General features: G+C 44.4%; 1 protein-coding gene across 1 annotated transcript in view; it reads left to right on the top strand.

Moving 5' to 3' along the window:
- The window catches only part of LOC309385061 (vomeronasal type-2 receptor 26-like), a gene marked incomplete at both ends in the record, with an annotated part of 189185 nt that overhangs the window by 90847 nt on the left and 81429 nt on the right, over nucleotides 1–16909 (top strand). The gene's annotated exons all lie outside the window — the stretch shown is intronic.

Genomic DNA, 16909 nt, shown 5'->3' with positions numbered 1-16909 from the left:
GCTGTAGTACACACACTTCCCCCCAGCCTCTTTCTTTTGGAAGGCTCGGCTCGGCTCCCCTCCGGCTTCTCTGCCTCTCCTCTCACCCCAGCCTGCCAGCAGAAGGTGGTGGGTGGGCTTTATTGTGTTCCAGGCATTTCCCACCCAGACAGCAGGCTGCATTTGCAATGGTGGAGGTGTTTGGGAAAGGCAGCAGAGGAATGGGGGGGGGATGGCAGAGGAGCTGCTTTCAAGCCACTGGAAAAGATATCCAATCCAACTTTTGTGTGTGGGGGGGTTTGTTTGAGAGTGAGTGAGAGAGGGAAGGGGTAGGAGAGATAGTCCAATCCAACTTCTGTGTGTGTGTGTGTGTGTGTGTGTGTGTGTGTTTGAGAGAGGGGGAGGAAGGGAGAGAGGGAGGGGCCTGCGGCTTGCCGGGGCCTGCGGCTGATGCTTTGCAATGCAAGGTCCGTAACCAACAAGGCCCCCCTCATTAATGAGTTGATCTCTGAGGGGGAGCTGGACCTTGCAGGGATAACGGAGACCTGGTTGGGCCACGAGGGTGGTTTACCCCTCGTGGAAATGTGCCCACCAGGTTTCCGTGCATTCCATCAGCCTCGGGCCCTGGGTAAGGGTGGTGGGGTGGCGGTAGTTATACGGGAAGGTCTAGAGCCGAGGGAGTTCACTGTTCCTCAGATATCCGGGTGTGAGTCCCTTGGTGTGAAATGGGGCCCAGGGAGGCAGTTGGGTTTGCTGATTGTATACTTGGCTCCTCGCTATACATCAGCGGCCCTGCCCGAGCTCCTCGAGCTGATCTCTGAGACGGCGGTTGAGATCCCCAAGCTTGTGGTTATGGGGGATTTCAACCTGCCGCCGACGGGAGCAGCATCTGAGGTGGCTCAGGAGTTCATGGCTTCCATGACAGCCATGGGCCTGACCCAATTAATTCAGGGCCCCACACACGAAGGTGGCCACACACTGGACCTTGTTTTTGTATCTGAGCAGTGGACGAGTGATCTGGGTATAGGGGACTTAGTTGTCACACCCCTGTCATGGTCAGATCACTCATGTCTCCGGCTGGACTTCCCTGGCGCTACCCCCCACCGCGAGGAGGCGGGACCAGACGGTCCAAGCTGGTACCGCCCTAAGCACCTGATGGAACCGGATAGGTTCCAGACGGAGCTTGGGCCATTACCTGTAGCCCTGACCCGCGCTCGGTCGGAGGACCTAGCGGCCGCCTGGAATAGGGCGGCGGCTGGGGCCTTGGACCGGGTTGCGCCTTTGCGACCTCTCCTGCGACAGCGACCCACCCGGGCTCCTTGGTATACCGAGGAGCTGAGGGTGATGAAGCGCCATAGGAGACGTCTAGAGAGCAGGTAGAGGTCCTCACGCTCCGAATCTGATCGAACACAGGTAAGAGCCTATTTACGGACCTACCTTGTGGCATTAAGGGCGGCCAAACGTAGATATTGCGCCGCTCTTATTGCGTCCGCGGATAACCGCCCTGCCGCCCTGTTTAGGGTGACCCGCTCCCTCTTGTCACAGAGGACGCGGGGGGCACCCTTGCAGGGCAGAGCAGAGGAGTTTGGGGAATATCTGCAGGACAAAGTCGATCAGATCCGGAGTGGATGGGCCCCCCTCAGTGGACCAGACGGGCCGCCAACAGCGAGTCTTGTGAGACCATCCTGGGAGGAGTTTGATTCTGTTGCCCCCGAGGATTTGGATAGGTTGCGTGGACGGCTGCGACCCACCACATGTTTAATGGACCCGTGTCCCTCCTGGTTGGTACTGGCATCTTGGGAGGTGACCCGAGGCTGGCTTCTGGGCCTGGTGAATGCCTCATTGGGTGAGGGATCCTTGCCAACCGCCTTGAAGGAGGCGGTGGTGAGGCCCTTACTTAAGGGGCCTTCACTTGACCCAACGGAGCTAGCTAATTACCGTCCAGTCTCCAACCTTCCCTTTTTAGCGAAGGTGGTTGAGAATGTGGTGGCGCAGCAGTTTCCATGACACCTTGACGAATCCGATTATCTAGACTCACGCCAGTCCGGCTTCCGACCCGGGCACAGCACGGAGACAGCCTTGGTCGCGTTGGTCGATGATCTCTGGAGGGCCAGAGATAGAGGTTGTTCCTCTATCCTGGTCCTATTAGACCTCTCGGCGGCTTTTGATACCATCGACCATGGTATCCTATTGTGCCGGTTAGAGGGGATAGGAGTCGGAGGTACCGTTCTGCGGTGGTTCGGCTCCTACCTCTCCGACCGGAAGCAATGTGTGTTGACAGGGGGACAGAGGTCGACCCCGAGGCCACTCACTTGTGGAGTGCCACAGGGGTCGGTCCTCTCGCCTCTCCTGTTCAACACATATGTGAAGCCGCTGGGTGAGATCATCCGTGGTTTTGGGGTTGAGTGTCACTTCTACGCTGATGATACCCAGCTGTATATTTCAACCCCAAACCACCCCAACGAGGCTGTCGAAGTGATGTCCCGGTGTTTGGAAGCCGTCGGGGTCTGGATGGGGGACAACAGACTTAAACTCAACCCCTCCAAGACTGAGTGGCTGTGGCTACCGGCACCTCGGTTCAGCCAGCTGATTCCATCGCTGGCCATAGGGGGCGAACAATTGCCCCCTGTGGAACGGGCACGCAATTTGGGCGTCCTCCTTGATGCCCGGCTGTCAATGGATGACCATGTGGCAGCCGTGGCAAGGGGGGCGTTCCACCAGGTTCGCCTGGTGCGCCAATTGCGCCCCCTACTGGACCGGGATGCCCTACGCATGGTCACTCATGCGTTGGTGACGTCCCGCCTGGATTACTGCAACGCTCTCTACATGGGGCTGCCCTTGGGACGCGCCCGGAGACTGCAGTTAGTTCAGAACGCAGCCGCGCGGGCTGTGATGGGGAGTACGAGGTACTCCCACGTAACACCTCTCCTGCGCGAGCTGCACTGGCTACCTGTGGTTTTTCGGGTGCGTTTCAAGGTGCTGATTACCATCTTTAAAGCGCTCCATGGCACGGGACCTAGTTACTTGCGGGATCGCATCCTCCCACATACATCCCTGCGGCCAATTCGCTCACACAGAGAGGGACTTCTCCTGGTGCCGTCCACTAGGCAATGCCAACGGGCGACACCAAGGAATAGGGCCTTCTCTGTGATGGGCCCAACCCTCTGGAATGACCTCCCCCCCGACATTAGAACCACAACTGACCTCCGCTCCTTCCGGCAAAAATTGCAGACTCACCTGTTCCGATTAGCAGGCCTGGCATAATTACAACTGTCCCTCCTGGCAAATGTATTAACTGGTTATTTTAGGGGTATTGTTTTTAACTTATTGTGTGTGTTTTAGGGGTTCAAAATCCTATATTTATATATATTGCTTTGTCCAGTTCTTTTAATTCCATTTTTAACCTCCTCCATTCCAACTGTACATATTCAATTTTTATTGTATTTTGATATATTTTGCATGGACTGTACACCGCCCCGAGTCCCTTTTGGGAGAGGGGGCGGTCTAGAAGCATGAATAATATATATATATATATATATATAATATAAGGAGGGGAAGGAGAAGAAAAAGAAAAAGAAAGAAGGAGCAAAGGAGAAAAACAAATGCTGTCGCTTTAAATTGGAACTGAGCATGCCTGGCTGTGGAATTCTGGGAGTTGAAGTCAACAAGTCTAAAAATATTTGAAACCCAGCACTGTGTCAGTGCCTCACCAGTCATAAACCTCACCGCACGTCACTGGTCCTTAAGTAGGCTCTTACCTGTGTTCGGTCAGATTCGGAATGCGAAGATCTCCATCTGCTCTCTAGGCGTCTCTTTTGGCGTTTCATCACCCTCAGCTCCTCGGTAAACCAAGGGGCCAGGGTGGTTCTTTGCCATAGGAGTGGCCGCAAAGGCGCAACCCGGTCTAGGGCCCCGGCGGCCGCACTATTCCATGCGGCCACCAGGTCCTCCGTCCGGGAGCTGGTCAGGTCGACAGGAAGTGGCCCAAGCTCCGTCTGGAACCTTTCTGGTTCCATCAGGCGCCTGGGGCAGAACCATCTCGGACATTCTGGTTCCGCCTCCCCGCGGTGGGGGGTAGTACCAGGGAAGTCAAGCCGGAGAAGTGAGTGATCTGACCATGACAGGGGTGTGATGGCTAAATCCCCTATTCCCAAATCACTCGCCCACTGGCTAGAGACGAAAACAAGATCCAGAGTGTGACCTCCCTCGTGTGTGGGGCCCTGAATTACTTGAGTCAGGTCCATGGCTGTCATGGAAGCCATGAACTCCCAAACCGCCTCGGATGCTTCTCCCATCGACGGCAAGTTGAAATCCCCGATAACTAACAGTCTGGGGGTCTCAACTTCCATCTCTGTGATCAGCTCGAGGAGTTTGGGCAGGGCCGCTGATGTATAGCGAGGAGCCAAGTATACAATCAGCAGGCCCAGCTGTCTCCCTGGGCCCCACCTCACACTCAGAGATTCACACCCGGATGTCTGTGGCACAGTGAGTTCTCTCGGTTCCAGACTCTCCCGTATGATCACCGCTACCCCACCACCCCTCCCCTGGGCCCGTGGCTGATGGAATACACAGTAGCCTGGTGGGCACATTTCCACGAGGGGCAAGCCACCCTCATGGCCCAACCAGGTCTCCGTTATTCCTGCGAGGTCAGGCTCCCCCTCAGAAATCAGGTCTTTTATGAGGGGGGCCTTATTAACAACAGACCTCGTAAAGAATTTTTTCTCTAGTTTTATGGGGATCGTTTGGAATAAATATAGGACTCTTGGTAGTATGTTCATTTTTATAGTTGCTATTTTCCCTAATAGCGATAGTTGAAATTTCCCCCATAGTTCTAAGTCTTTTTTTATTTGTTGCACTAATTTTGTGTAATTATTGTCATTTATGGTTGAGCACTTTGCAGTTAGCCATATTCCTAAATATTTGAGTTTCTTTACCACCTGGAGTCCTATTGTTTTTTCTAGTTCTTTGTTCTGTTCTTCCTTCAGATTTTTGGTTATTATTTTGGTCTTTTCTTTATTAATTTTTAGTCCAGCCACATCTCCATATTTTTCTAGTTCTTGCATTAACCTGTTCCCTGTTTCTAATGGATCTTCTATAAGAAATACTAAATCATCTGCAAAGGCCTGTATTTTATATTCTTCATTTTTGATTTTGGTTCCTCTTATTTCCTGGTTTTTTCTAATTCGTATCAGAAGGCTTTCTAGCGTCAGAATAAAAAGCAGAGGTGATAGTGGGCAGCCCTGTCTTACTCCTTTTGTTATTTCAAAGGACTCTGTATTTTCCCCATTCAATAGTATATTTGCCTTTTGGGTGGAGTATATTGTTTCTATTAATCTTTCAAATTTATTTCCTAAATTGATATTTTTAATTTGTTGCTTCATGTATTGCCAATTTAAATTATCGAATGCCTTCTGTGCATCCAGGAATACAAGTGCCACTTGTTTCCCTGTATGCACCTCATAATACTCCAAGATATTCGCTATTATTCTGGTATTGTTTCTGATTTGCCTTGTTGGGAGAAATCCATTTTGGTCTGGGTGTATGTATTCATTTAGTAATCTTTTTAGTCTCTCCGCAATTATTGTTGCAAATATTTTATAATCTGCGTTCAGCAACGAGATTGGCCTGTAATTTTGAATTTGGTTTTGGTCTGTACTTTCTTTATGTATTAATGTAATGTATGCTTCCCTCTATGTGTTCGGTATTTTTGCTTTCGTCAATGTTTCGTTATACATCTCCAGCATTAGGGGTTCTATTGATTCATTCAGATCGTTTATCGTTTTGTACCATTCTGCTGGGAATCCATCTGGGCCTGGTGTTTTGTTATTTTTCTGTTTTTGAATTGCCTGTTTCAGTTCAATTTTTGTTATTTGTTTTGTAAGCATTTCTTTCATCTCTTCCGGTATTACTGGGGGTTCTTCTCTGTTTAAATATTCTTGCATTTGTTTGTCATCTATTTGTTCCCCCTTTTCTTTATTTCTTTTTGCTGAGTAAGCTATAATGATTCCTCGTGTATAGGCTTTCATAGTGTCCCATAGGTTTTGTATTAATGTCTATTCTTTTGTATTTTCTTTAAGAAATAGTTCCAACTCATTCTTACATTTTTGGATAAATTCTTTTTCTTTTGATATTTCCAGATTTAGTGTCCATCTTCGTCTAGTTTTTTCCCCTTTCCAGGTTATTTTAATGGGATTATGGTCTGCCCAGGTGTTTGGTAGTATTACAATTTTATGGACTTCTGCCCCAATTTCCCCATTCATCCATGCCATGTCGATCCATGACCATGATTGGTGTGGATTTGAATAGAAGGTAAATTGTTTTTTATTTGGTTCCATTTTTCTCCAAATGTTTATTAAATTTAGTTCTTCCATCATCTCCAAACACGTTGTTTGTAGCATTTTTTTTTGTTTTTAGTTTTTTTGTCACTTACATAGTCTTTATTGCTATCTGCTATGGCATTATAGTCTCCTATTATACAAATGTTTCTCCCTCCAATTTCTCTAATTTTTTCATGTAATTTTTTATAGAAGTTTTTCTGGTCTTCGTTTGGGGTATAAATTGCTACCAGCAATAGTGGTTTTTGGTTTATCCATATTTCTAATATTAATATTCTTCCCCTTCGATCTGCATTGTTTAAACTTGTCTTTATTGTCTCTTTAAGATAAATTGCTAATCCTTTTCTTTTTTCTTCTGACAATGCTGTGTACAGTTTTCCCAATTTCGGACATTCTAAGTATTTTATATCTTGTTGCTTGATATGTGTTTCCTGTAGACATATTATGTCTGCTTTTTGTATTGTTAATTTTGCCCAAATGTGTTTTCTTTTTGTTGGTGAATTTAAACCATTGACATTTACAGATAATAGTTGGATTTCTTCTTCCATTTTCCTAAATCTCTACTTGTCCTTATTTTTATTTGCCTCTAGTTTCTTTTTGACTTCTTGTTTTTGGTCTTACTTCCTCTTTTTTCTGTTGTTCTTCCTCTTCCCTGTTGCGTCCTCCCTGTCTTCCCTCCATTGCCTTTGGTTGTCTTTCCTCCTTTCTTCTACATTATATCTCCTCTTCTGTATTTTGCTTCTCTTCTGAATACATTAATTGCTCGTATAATTCCTGTGCTTTTTCAAGTTTGTCAATTTTGATTCTCTTCTCTTGCCATGTTACTAACATCCCCTCTGGTATTAGCCATCTGAATAGTATCTCCCGCTTAATTAATTGCATCGCCAGGAATTGGTAGTCTCTTCTCTGTTCCCTCACTCTTCATGGGATTTGTTTTAGTATTAGTATCTCCTTCCCCTTGTACATCATCGGTTCGTCCCTTGTCATTTTAAATAGTATGTCTCTCACTTTTTTCCTCACGAACCTGATGTGCACTTCTCTGGGTAGTCGATGTTTCCTCACATAGTTGGTGGTAACTCTGTAGATGTCGTCCAATTCATTTATGATATCTTGCTCATCTCTATTTAAAGTTTCTGCAATTAAGCCAGACATTATCATAGTTAGGTCTTCATCTTTTGCCTCTGTCACATTCTGGAAGCGGAGGTAGAAAGCTGCACGGTCCATCTCCATGTGAATAAGCGATTCCTCTAGATTTTTGTTTGATGCTTTCATTTGTTGTTTAACCTGGTTTATTTTTATTTCTGTCTGTTCTGTTCTTTTTTCTACTTCTTTTATTGATTGTTCATTCTTTCCGAATGCTTGTTTTATGGTTTCCATTTTATCATCTAATTTCTGTATGTCTTCCTTGACTTCGCTTTTCATTTCACACATCTCTGCTTTCATTTCATTCATGTCTATTTTCATTTCATCATTGTTTTTTGTTGCTGTTTCTTGGAGTTTTAGCATAGTTTCTTGAATGGTTTGCAGCACTGTCTGTATGTTTTCAGTATTCGACCCCGCATTTGTTTTTTCTGTTTCATTCATTTCTTCTATTGATCCTTTGGGTGTTGCGGGGGCCGGGGATCCCCTTGTTGTTGGATTTATTGCAGGGTTGATGTTAGTCTTTTTCCCAGTTCTTAGTGCTGTTGACGTTATATTTGCCATATCTCTTATAGTTTTATCTTGTTCTGAAAGTATCTTATATGTTGTCCCAAATTGGCATTCAATCGTTCCCACCCCCAATTTTTTCCCTTGTGTTAGTAAGTCCACAGTAATCTTAATATACTTAATATACTATATAAATTTTAACTAATACAGTATGATAGTACTAATATATATAGATTATACGATAATATCTAAAGGTGTTAGCAGAAGGGGTTATATAGGCAAGGAGAGAAGACAAGGGAGGGTCTCAATGTTTGTTCATATTGACATCTACAATGCTATATTTTAAGTATTTAAATGCTTAGATTGTTCCTTAATAATATTGAATTTTAACTTATTTAAATGATTGTAGCATAGGTACAATATACAATATATCAGTCTATATCACTAGTATCTATCACCGGGTTTCAAGCTTACTTGTTTATGGTTATAACAATGTAACAATAGATATAGGTATAAATAGAGCTATTTATCTTAAATATTGATTAATTTAAATATTTGGTTATAAAGATGGTAACAATTGTATTAGGTATTATTAATATAGACAGTTCATTCACCACTTTTTCCTATGTTTCTTTAAGTTCAACGCTTCTTTAGGTTCTTTACAAGTCCTTTCTTTCAACTTTGCTCAATTATCTGGGCTCTTCTCAGTTGTTACAATGTTGCTATTTCGTCAGCTTTCTTTTCCACCTTGATACTTTGTTGCCCTATAATTAATGGCCGTCCGTTGCTGTTCCCCGGTCTAGCGCGATCTCTCAATGTCTCTTTCTGTCTCATTTCTCCGCTATCCGAGTCCACAGGAACCCCAGCCAGGTCTTATTTTTTTTCCCCTCGTTTCTTCAGGCTCGTTTTAGATTCTAAAGTTGTCGCTCTCACCTCTTCCAGTGGCCTTTTTAGTGGGATTTTCTCGCCCATTCTCTGGAGTCTCCCTGTTTGCCCGTTGTAGTCTGCGGTACGTCTTTCCCAGCCTGTAGCTCTCCACTGTTTTCACTTGTATCAGGCATTGCAACAATGTAGCAAAAGTTGATTCAATTCTCCTCCTTCCTTCTTCTATTTGGTGGTTTGCCGAGGCTTCAGGTCCACCATTCAGTGAAGCAAGCAGCGAACGATTACACGTTGGGTTAAAAAGGGTATCCCCAGTCGTAACGGGCAATCGCCTTCCGCCTTGTTCATTCTGGGGTGTCCCTACTTCTCCACTTCACCCTTCAAGCTCAGCATATCCATCTGGGGGATCCTCCAAGCGTGTATATCAGGGTTCAAAGCTCTGCTTTGTTCCCTGCACTTGCCTCAACGTCCCCACCCGAAGCTCAATATTCTAATTTTCTATGATTGTGGATTTGGGGTTTTCATGAGCTGTAAGCCATAAGCATCACAATTATGACAAATCAGAGCTTGAACTATCTTGCTTTGCATGTAATGAGTCTATCTTATATAGATTAGTTTCACCTTTGAGGTGATCCCACCGTACTTCAGTGCTCAGCAACATTTGCCACACCTGAAGGAGCTTTTCCAAGAGGGACATAAAACTACTAGCCTGAAAGAGGAGCAGTTGGGAAGGATTGCAACCAATGGAGCAAACTGAAGATGGGACGGATGTTAGAGGGCTAGAAAACACTCCACTATGTGGATAGAAAGCCTTGTCTCCTTTCTCACAAAGTCCTCCAAGTTTAGATAAGAAAGATCCTTTTAAAAAAAACCCAATGAAATTTGGCAGTTGCTTCCTCCAAAATTCCCCCCCCCCAAAAAAATGAAGGAAACTCTATCAGCAGAAACAAGTTTTTTTATAATGTTCCCCTGATGTTTTTCTCACTATAGCTTCATGCCCATTAACTACCAGCAGTTCCTTGCCTTGATGTTTGCTGTCTCTGAGATCAATAAGGATTTTCTTTTGCTCCCCAACATCACCCTTGGCTTCCACATCTATAGCCATTTCCAGAGAGAGATTTATATTTCCTTAAACAGCCTCTCCATGCTCTCTGCACAAGGCCAAGTGGTTCCAGGTTACAAATGTGACCATCCAGACACTCTGCTGTCCGTCATTGGTGGTCTCAATGCCAAATTCTCAAGGCTGATGGCCTCCGTCTTCAGCATCTTTAAGGTCCCACAGGTAAGAGAGCTCCACCAAATACAGCATGGAGTAGACAGAGATCAGAAGGTTACTCTGGAACCAAAGATGAAACCAAAGGTAGTTTTTTTGGAGGTAGCATAACATGAGCTTGTAACAATTTATATGGGATAAAAGGGTAGCCAACATTTTAGTGCCATTTATGGTTGATGGTTTCTACCCTTGTTTTCTGAGTTACCTCAACCAATCAAAATGGGTAACTTGTAGCTCTTCGTAAGAAGGTTCAGTTTGCCACTCAACTCAGCTTGACTGCTGGGGCCATAAACCACCCAATTATGACCCCTAAAGTCAACATCAACATTTGCTTTGTCTTGCGAAGACTTCCGGTTCCTGAAGGCGATGGACATATTGTCTGCCACTCGTCTCCCCGGCTCGCTCTGTAAGGAGCACAGGGGGCCCTGAAGGGGTTTCCCTGCTGAAGGGGTTTCCCTCCCGAAAGGCAGCAGCTGGTGGGGGTGCTTTTTAGCCTCGCCTAGGGGCTGGGGAGCAGAGGGGGGGCAAGGAACAGCACTGCGCTGCCCACCTCTTAGCCGAATGGACCTGGAGGAGAAAATGTAATTGGAGAAGTGCGGCAGGATCCTGGTGTTGGGGGGATCCATCCTGAACCCTCTGATCAATCAAAGGAAAAGCAGCAGACTCCTGTAAGTTTTGTGTTCATCCTATTTGAATGGAGATTAGAGGGGGTGTTTCTTTTTTCTAAACCCCCCCCCTCGGAATAAGTGGCATTTGAACAATCTCCCTTCAAAGAGAGACAACAAAGGCTGAGCCGTCACTTGAGCTGGCCAATGTTGGAAGAACTTTATCATGATTGCCAGGAATGACTGTGGAGCCTTTTCCCTTTAAAAACCTGGATGGAGATTTCTGCTTTCTTTCTCCCGGTTGAAAGAGGAGCTAAGATGGCGCCTACCCTTCTTTGTTTGTTTAATCATAAATGAAGTGTGCCTTTTGAAACCACCCTCAGCCTCTCTACGCTCTCTGAGGGAAACTAAGACCCCTTCCTGAAATGTGGTTCTACTGAACTTTGCTTATTAGATACTCTACATCTGGTTTGCCTCGTGCCTTGGAACTGTGAACTGTGAATGGCCGCTTTCGGCTTTGTTTTGTACTTTGGAGACCGGCACAGCTGCGCAATCCTTGGACACCATTTTCTTGGAAAAAGATTGACATCTCTGAACTTTAAATAAATGGGGCCAAAAAAGCCACCGACGGGCAAGTCACTCTCAGCCCCTGCATCTGCCTCTTCCAGTCCCAGTATACAACAGACAAAGATTACATCATTGTTACAGCAGGAGGGGACTGGAGAGGGACCAAAAGAACTATCTGTTACTCAAATGTTTCAAGAACTGATGAGGGGACAGAATGACTTGAAAAAAGAAATGACAGAGCTCAAAGAAGAACTCAGTGACATTAAACACCATATTGCAGAAAATATTTTGGTGTTAGAGGAGGGAGCGGCTGGACTGGGGGGAGAAATTAAAACAATCTGGAAGGGAAATGTAGACTTGGAAAACTTTTGGGCAAAAATAGAATTTGAAAGAATGTCCTTTTTTCTTAGATTCCAGAACCTACCAGAGACAGAAAATGAAAAACTTAAGGATATTATGAGTACCATATTAGCAGACTATATTAAGAGAGAGAAAAATCAATTGTGGTGGGAAATGGATCTAGTCTATAGGATAAATTCAGCATATGCTAGAAGCCATAACGTTCCAAGGGAGGTACATGTTAAATTTCTCAGGAGGACCACATGGGATGAGGTACTTGGGATCCAAAGGGAGAGACCATTGAAATATAAAGATCAAGAAATCACCATTCTTATGCAGATTCCAAAAAAGATAAGAGAGAGAAGGAGGAAAGAAATTATATAATAAAGGAGTCTGATTTAAATGGTTATTGCCAGAAGGAATGTTGATCTTCTGGGAGGGAAATAGGATTAGAATCAATACAGTACAGGAGGCAGCAGCCTTTATCAAAGAAAAATCTCTCCTCCTAGAGGACGAACATAGTGAGGGTGGTGGGAGGAACAGCATGGTGCAGGACAAGAAGGAGGGGGGCCTGAAGGCTCCTCTGGGGACAGGGAGGAAGAAGCAATATCGAAAAGGCTCAGATCGCAAAAATAAAAATATTTGAAATAAATAGCAATTGGTGATACCCTAGAAAGTGACAAAGGAAAATGAATGAACACATGGTTAACATTACAGAATAAGATCTTGTTTTCTGCTTATCTTTTGTATCTTGTCTTTAAGATTGTAAAAACTGTGAGTGCTGCATGGGTTACTAACAGCAGTGTGGGAGCTGCCAACATTTTTTGTATACCTATTTAGCCTTCCCCATATATGTGTAAAAACCAATGAAATATTTTGGAAGAAAAAAAAAACATTTACTTTGTCTTTGAAAAAGGAATGTCTTTTTCTCCAGCTAGGTGTTGACTTTGAGTTCTCTCAGGAGGAGAGAAGAGTTTATCGTTCCTTCTTCCAGATTAATCCCAAGGAATCTGCTCAGTATGTGGGATTACTCCAGCTGCTCCTCTATTTCCAGTGGAACTGGGTTGGGCTTTTGGCCCCTGAAAATGAGAGTGGAGAGCATTTCATCTCAACTCTGATGCCAATGCTCAAGGAGAAAGAGATCTGCCTGGCCTTCACTGGAATATTGAAATTGGATGGTCTTTCTATTATGATGAATAAATTACTTCACATTTTCCAAACATGGTCTAAAATAGATGTGTTTATTCTGTTTGGAGATTCCACTGTTACTATCAGTGTACAAGGAGCTATGTTTTGTTATAATAAAATTGAAATGATATCATTTAGGAAAGTTTGGATCTTAACTTCCCATTGGAAACTTAGTATGGAGGAATCTGAACATGTATTGCTATTTATAAAGCCTTTACATGGGGTCTTGCATTTTAGGGACCATACCGAGGATGTCTCAGGATTCATCCATTTCCTCCTGTCTTTAGACCCCTTGAACCCCCAAGGAGATGTCTTTCTCCCTCCATGGTGGGAATTTGTCTTTGGCTGCAAGATCCATAAACCAGGGAAGATCCCTCCGAAGGGGAAAAAACAATGTACAGGAAAGGAGAATCTGCACAATCTGCCCAATTACACTTTTGAAAGGAGCATGACAGGTGAAAGTTACAATATCTACAATGCCATTTATGCACTGGCACATGCTTTACATGCAATGTATGGATCCAGAGCCCAACCGACCATGATGAGGCTTGGAAAGAGGATCTCAGATGTCCAGTCATGGCAGGTAATTAATGTGACTTTTGACTCAGTCCACCGATGTTTTGAAAGGAAACTCCCCATATCAATTTCTTCAGTTACTGATTAAATGTCTGCAGACTTCCATATCAATCCATCTCAAATCATATTAAAATATCAATTATTAAAAGTAAAGGTTCCCCTCTCTAGGGCACGGTGCTCATCTCCATTTCAAAGCTAAAGAGCCAGCGCAGTCCAAAGGTGTCTCCATGGTCATGTGGTCACCACGACTAAATGCCGAAGGCACATGGAGCACTGTTACATTCACACCAAAGGTGGTTCCTATTTTTCTACTTGCATTTTTACATACTTTCGAACTACTAGGTTGGCAGAAGCTGGGACAAGTAACAGGAACTCACTCCATTATGCAGCACTAGGGATTCAAACTGCCAATGTTTCTGATCTACAAGCTCAGTGTTTTAGCCATTGAGTCAATTATTAAAATTATTAAAAATGGTTAAAACCATGTTTTATTGAAAGAGGGTAGAAGAGGAGGGGGGAAAGGTAAATGAAACCAATGGTCCAGAGGTTCCACAGAGGAAAGACTTTTAGAAAGTCCTGAACGGCCTTCAACAGCTGCCCAAGTTTCAGAAGGTGACCATTCCGAGGAGGAGGAGAGGTCAGCCCAAAGGAAGATAGCAATCTGGGTGTGTTTGTGCCACATACAGCAGGTCGGTTGAAATCTTAGAAGGCATCTATGTAGGACAATCTCAGTTTTGCTCAGAATGGGCCCCGAATTCAACTTGTAAAAATTCACTCAATTCGTTTTAAGCTTGTTTTATGTTTCCATGGTTTAGTATCCTGTGTGACCCTCTGCCTTTTTTGTTTTGTTTACCATTTGTTGCACTAGTCAGCTTGTTGCGTGAAAGAAGCCTCTGTCAACCACAGCACACGGCAGGATTCAAAGTGGTCCTAAGGGGATCCTGATTTGAATTTTCAGTACCAATGAAAATTCATTTTTCAATTAAAAGGACTTGGGCCAAAGTGACTATTTGAAATTCGGTGTAGCCCAGGGATGAAATGCTACCGGTTCACCTGAAGTGGTACTTAAAAAATGCAACCGGTTCACCTGAAGCATAGCTGTTTCCCCCTCCCCCTCACTGTTCTACTTACCTTTGCAGACTCAGAAAAGGCTTCTTAGCACCTGCGGCCCTAAGCAAACCGGTAGGAAACTTCAGAGCATTACACCCCTGGCTATAATTAAATTTGGAATATGGAATGAAATTGTTGTTTGTATTGTATTTTGATAAAACTGGAGTTGGAAACCATGCCCTGTGATAAAGGAAACTTTTGTAGTCTCAAATATTTGGTGTTACTCCTGATTCGTCAGATCTCCACCAAGAGAACTCCTCTAGCTTCTCAGACATAAACTCATGTTCTCAAGATGGCCATCATGTGATGATAGAAGCCACAACGTCTCATTTGCAGCTCTAGCCCCAAAACTCCAATTCCTGAAGGTCTCCTTTCTTTCAGATTCTTCCCTATTTGAAGAACGTCCAGTTCAACAACAGTGCTGGAGAGGAAGTCTCCTTCTCAGAAGGTGGACTGGGATCTGCTCGTTATGATCTTCTCAACTGGATTCTCCTCCCCAATCAATCTTTAGTCCCCATGAAAGTTGGGCAAGTAAATCCTGAGGCTCCCCCAGGCCAGGATTTCACCATTGACTCTGATGGAATCATCTGGGCCCCAAATGTGAGATACAGAACATCTTCTTAACTTGATAAATAATCAATTGACTCAGAAATTATGGCAATTATTTGGTGAAATGCAGCAGTTTCATTACTTAGGTCATCCCAAGTTTTTTTCTCTTTCAGAAGGTGCTCTTCGCCAGGTGTGGCAGGAGGAGATGCCAGGCAGGAGAGAGGAGAAGAGTTCCCGAGGGCGAGCCCGTTTGCTGCTACCACTGTGACCGTTGTCCAGAAGGAACCATTTCTAATCAGACAGGTAGAGGAGACTTCAAATGTAAATCTTCCAGGATCAATGAAGACATTGATTATTATCTTTTGTTATTGTTAGTCTTCTAATTTTTGTTAAAATTGACATGAAATCATATTTTTCAGCAAAACTGCTCTGGCCACATAGGCCACCTTTCCCTATCCTCAGCAGTTCCGGGCAGGGTAGTTTTAGGACAGAATTTATGAATGTCCAACTAGGATTTCCACTGCTACTCAAAGATACAATTGCAAAAACCACCTTCCAATCTTTCCTGAGGAAGGGGTGTGTGCGGTCCAAGCTTTAATTATGATGATTCAGAATGTGCTCCTTCCGCCAGCTCTATCAACCTCTGAGGAAATAGACTTGCCAGGGAAAGAGGACATTCATCTACTTATGTCCCTTTGATAGAGCAGGAGGGAACAAAAAATGTCTGAATGAACAGATTTGAGGTACAAAGCAGAGAGGTGAAGGTAGGGATCATTTACTCAGAAATCAAATAACAGCATTCCTGGATAACAGATCTGCCATTCTCCTGTGGATTCCATTTTAAAATCGGTGAAAAAACAGGCATCAACATCAAACTGAAAGCCACATTACTCCTGGAGGTGCACAGTGAAAGAATAGCTGGAACTGAACAAATCCTTGTCTTTGGCTAGTCTATCCCCAGGATCATCATAAGCGAAGGATGGTTTGCCCTTTTTGATGCCCCATAAATTTTATAGAGAGCCCTTTCATCATTCCCTTTGTGGATAGACCAACAGCAGAAAAATGAAGTCATATCACCACTATAGGAGGGATAATCCATATGGCAGATATCTGTGAAATTCATAGCCAAACATTCTTAATTTCAGATGCTGCTCACTGTGAACCCTGCCCAGAAGACCAATATCCCAACAAGGACAAGAACCAATGCATTGCCAAGAAGATCCACTTCCTTGCCTATCAAGACACCCTGGGATACATTTTAGTTTTTCTTGCTCTTTTCCTCTCTGTGATCACTTCTGCAGTCCTGGTGATTTTCTATAAACATCATGACACACCGATTGTGAAGGCCAACAACCGAGATCTCACCTACATCCTCCTGGTCTCCCTCCTGCTCTGCTTCCTCTGCTCCTTCCTCTTCATTGGTCAACCTGGGAAGGTCACCTGTCTTATACGACAAGCTGCCTTTGCTGTTCTCTTTTCTCTTTCAATTTCCTCTGTTTTGGCAAAAACTGTCATGGTGGTTCTGGCTTTCATGGCCACCAAGCCAGGGAACAGGACAAGGAAGCTCTTAGGTAAACCACTGACCAACTCCATTGTCTCAGCTTGTCCCCTTGTCCAAGCACTTATTTGTGCCACCTGGCTGGGAACCTCTCCTCCATTTCCCAACTTGGACTTTCACTCCTTGTTTGGAGAAATCATCTTGGAATGCAATGAAGGCTCAGCTTTAGTGTTTTACATCGTCCTTGCCTACCTAGGTCTTTTGGCCCTCATCAGTTTCACAGCGGCATTTCTAGCTAGGAAATTGCCTGATAGTTTTAATGAAGCCAAGTTCATTACTTTTAGCATGCTGGTCTTTTGCA

The sequence above is a fragment of the Natrix helvetica genome, assembly GCF_964273705.1.
Source record: "Natrix helvetica genome assembly, chromosome: 1".
Lineage (NCBI taxonomy): Eukaryota > Metazoa > Chordata > Lepidosauria > Squamata > Natricidae > Natrix > Natrix helvetica.
The sequence above is the reverse complement of the archived record's forward strand: the minus strand, read 5'-3'. Positions and strand labels throughout refer to the sequence as shown.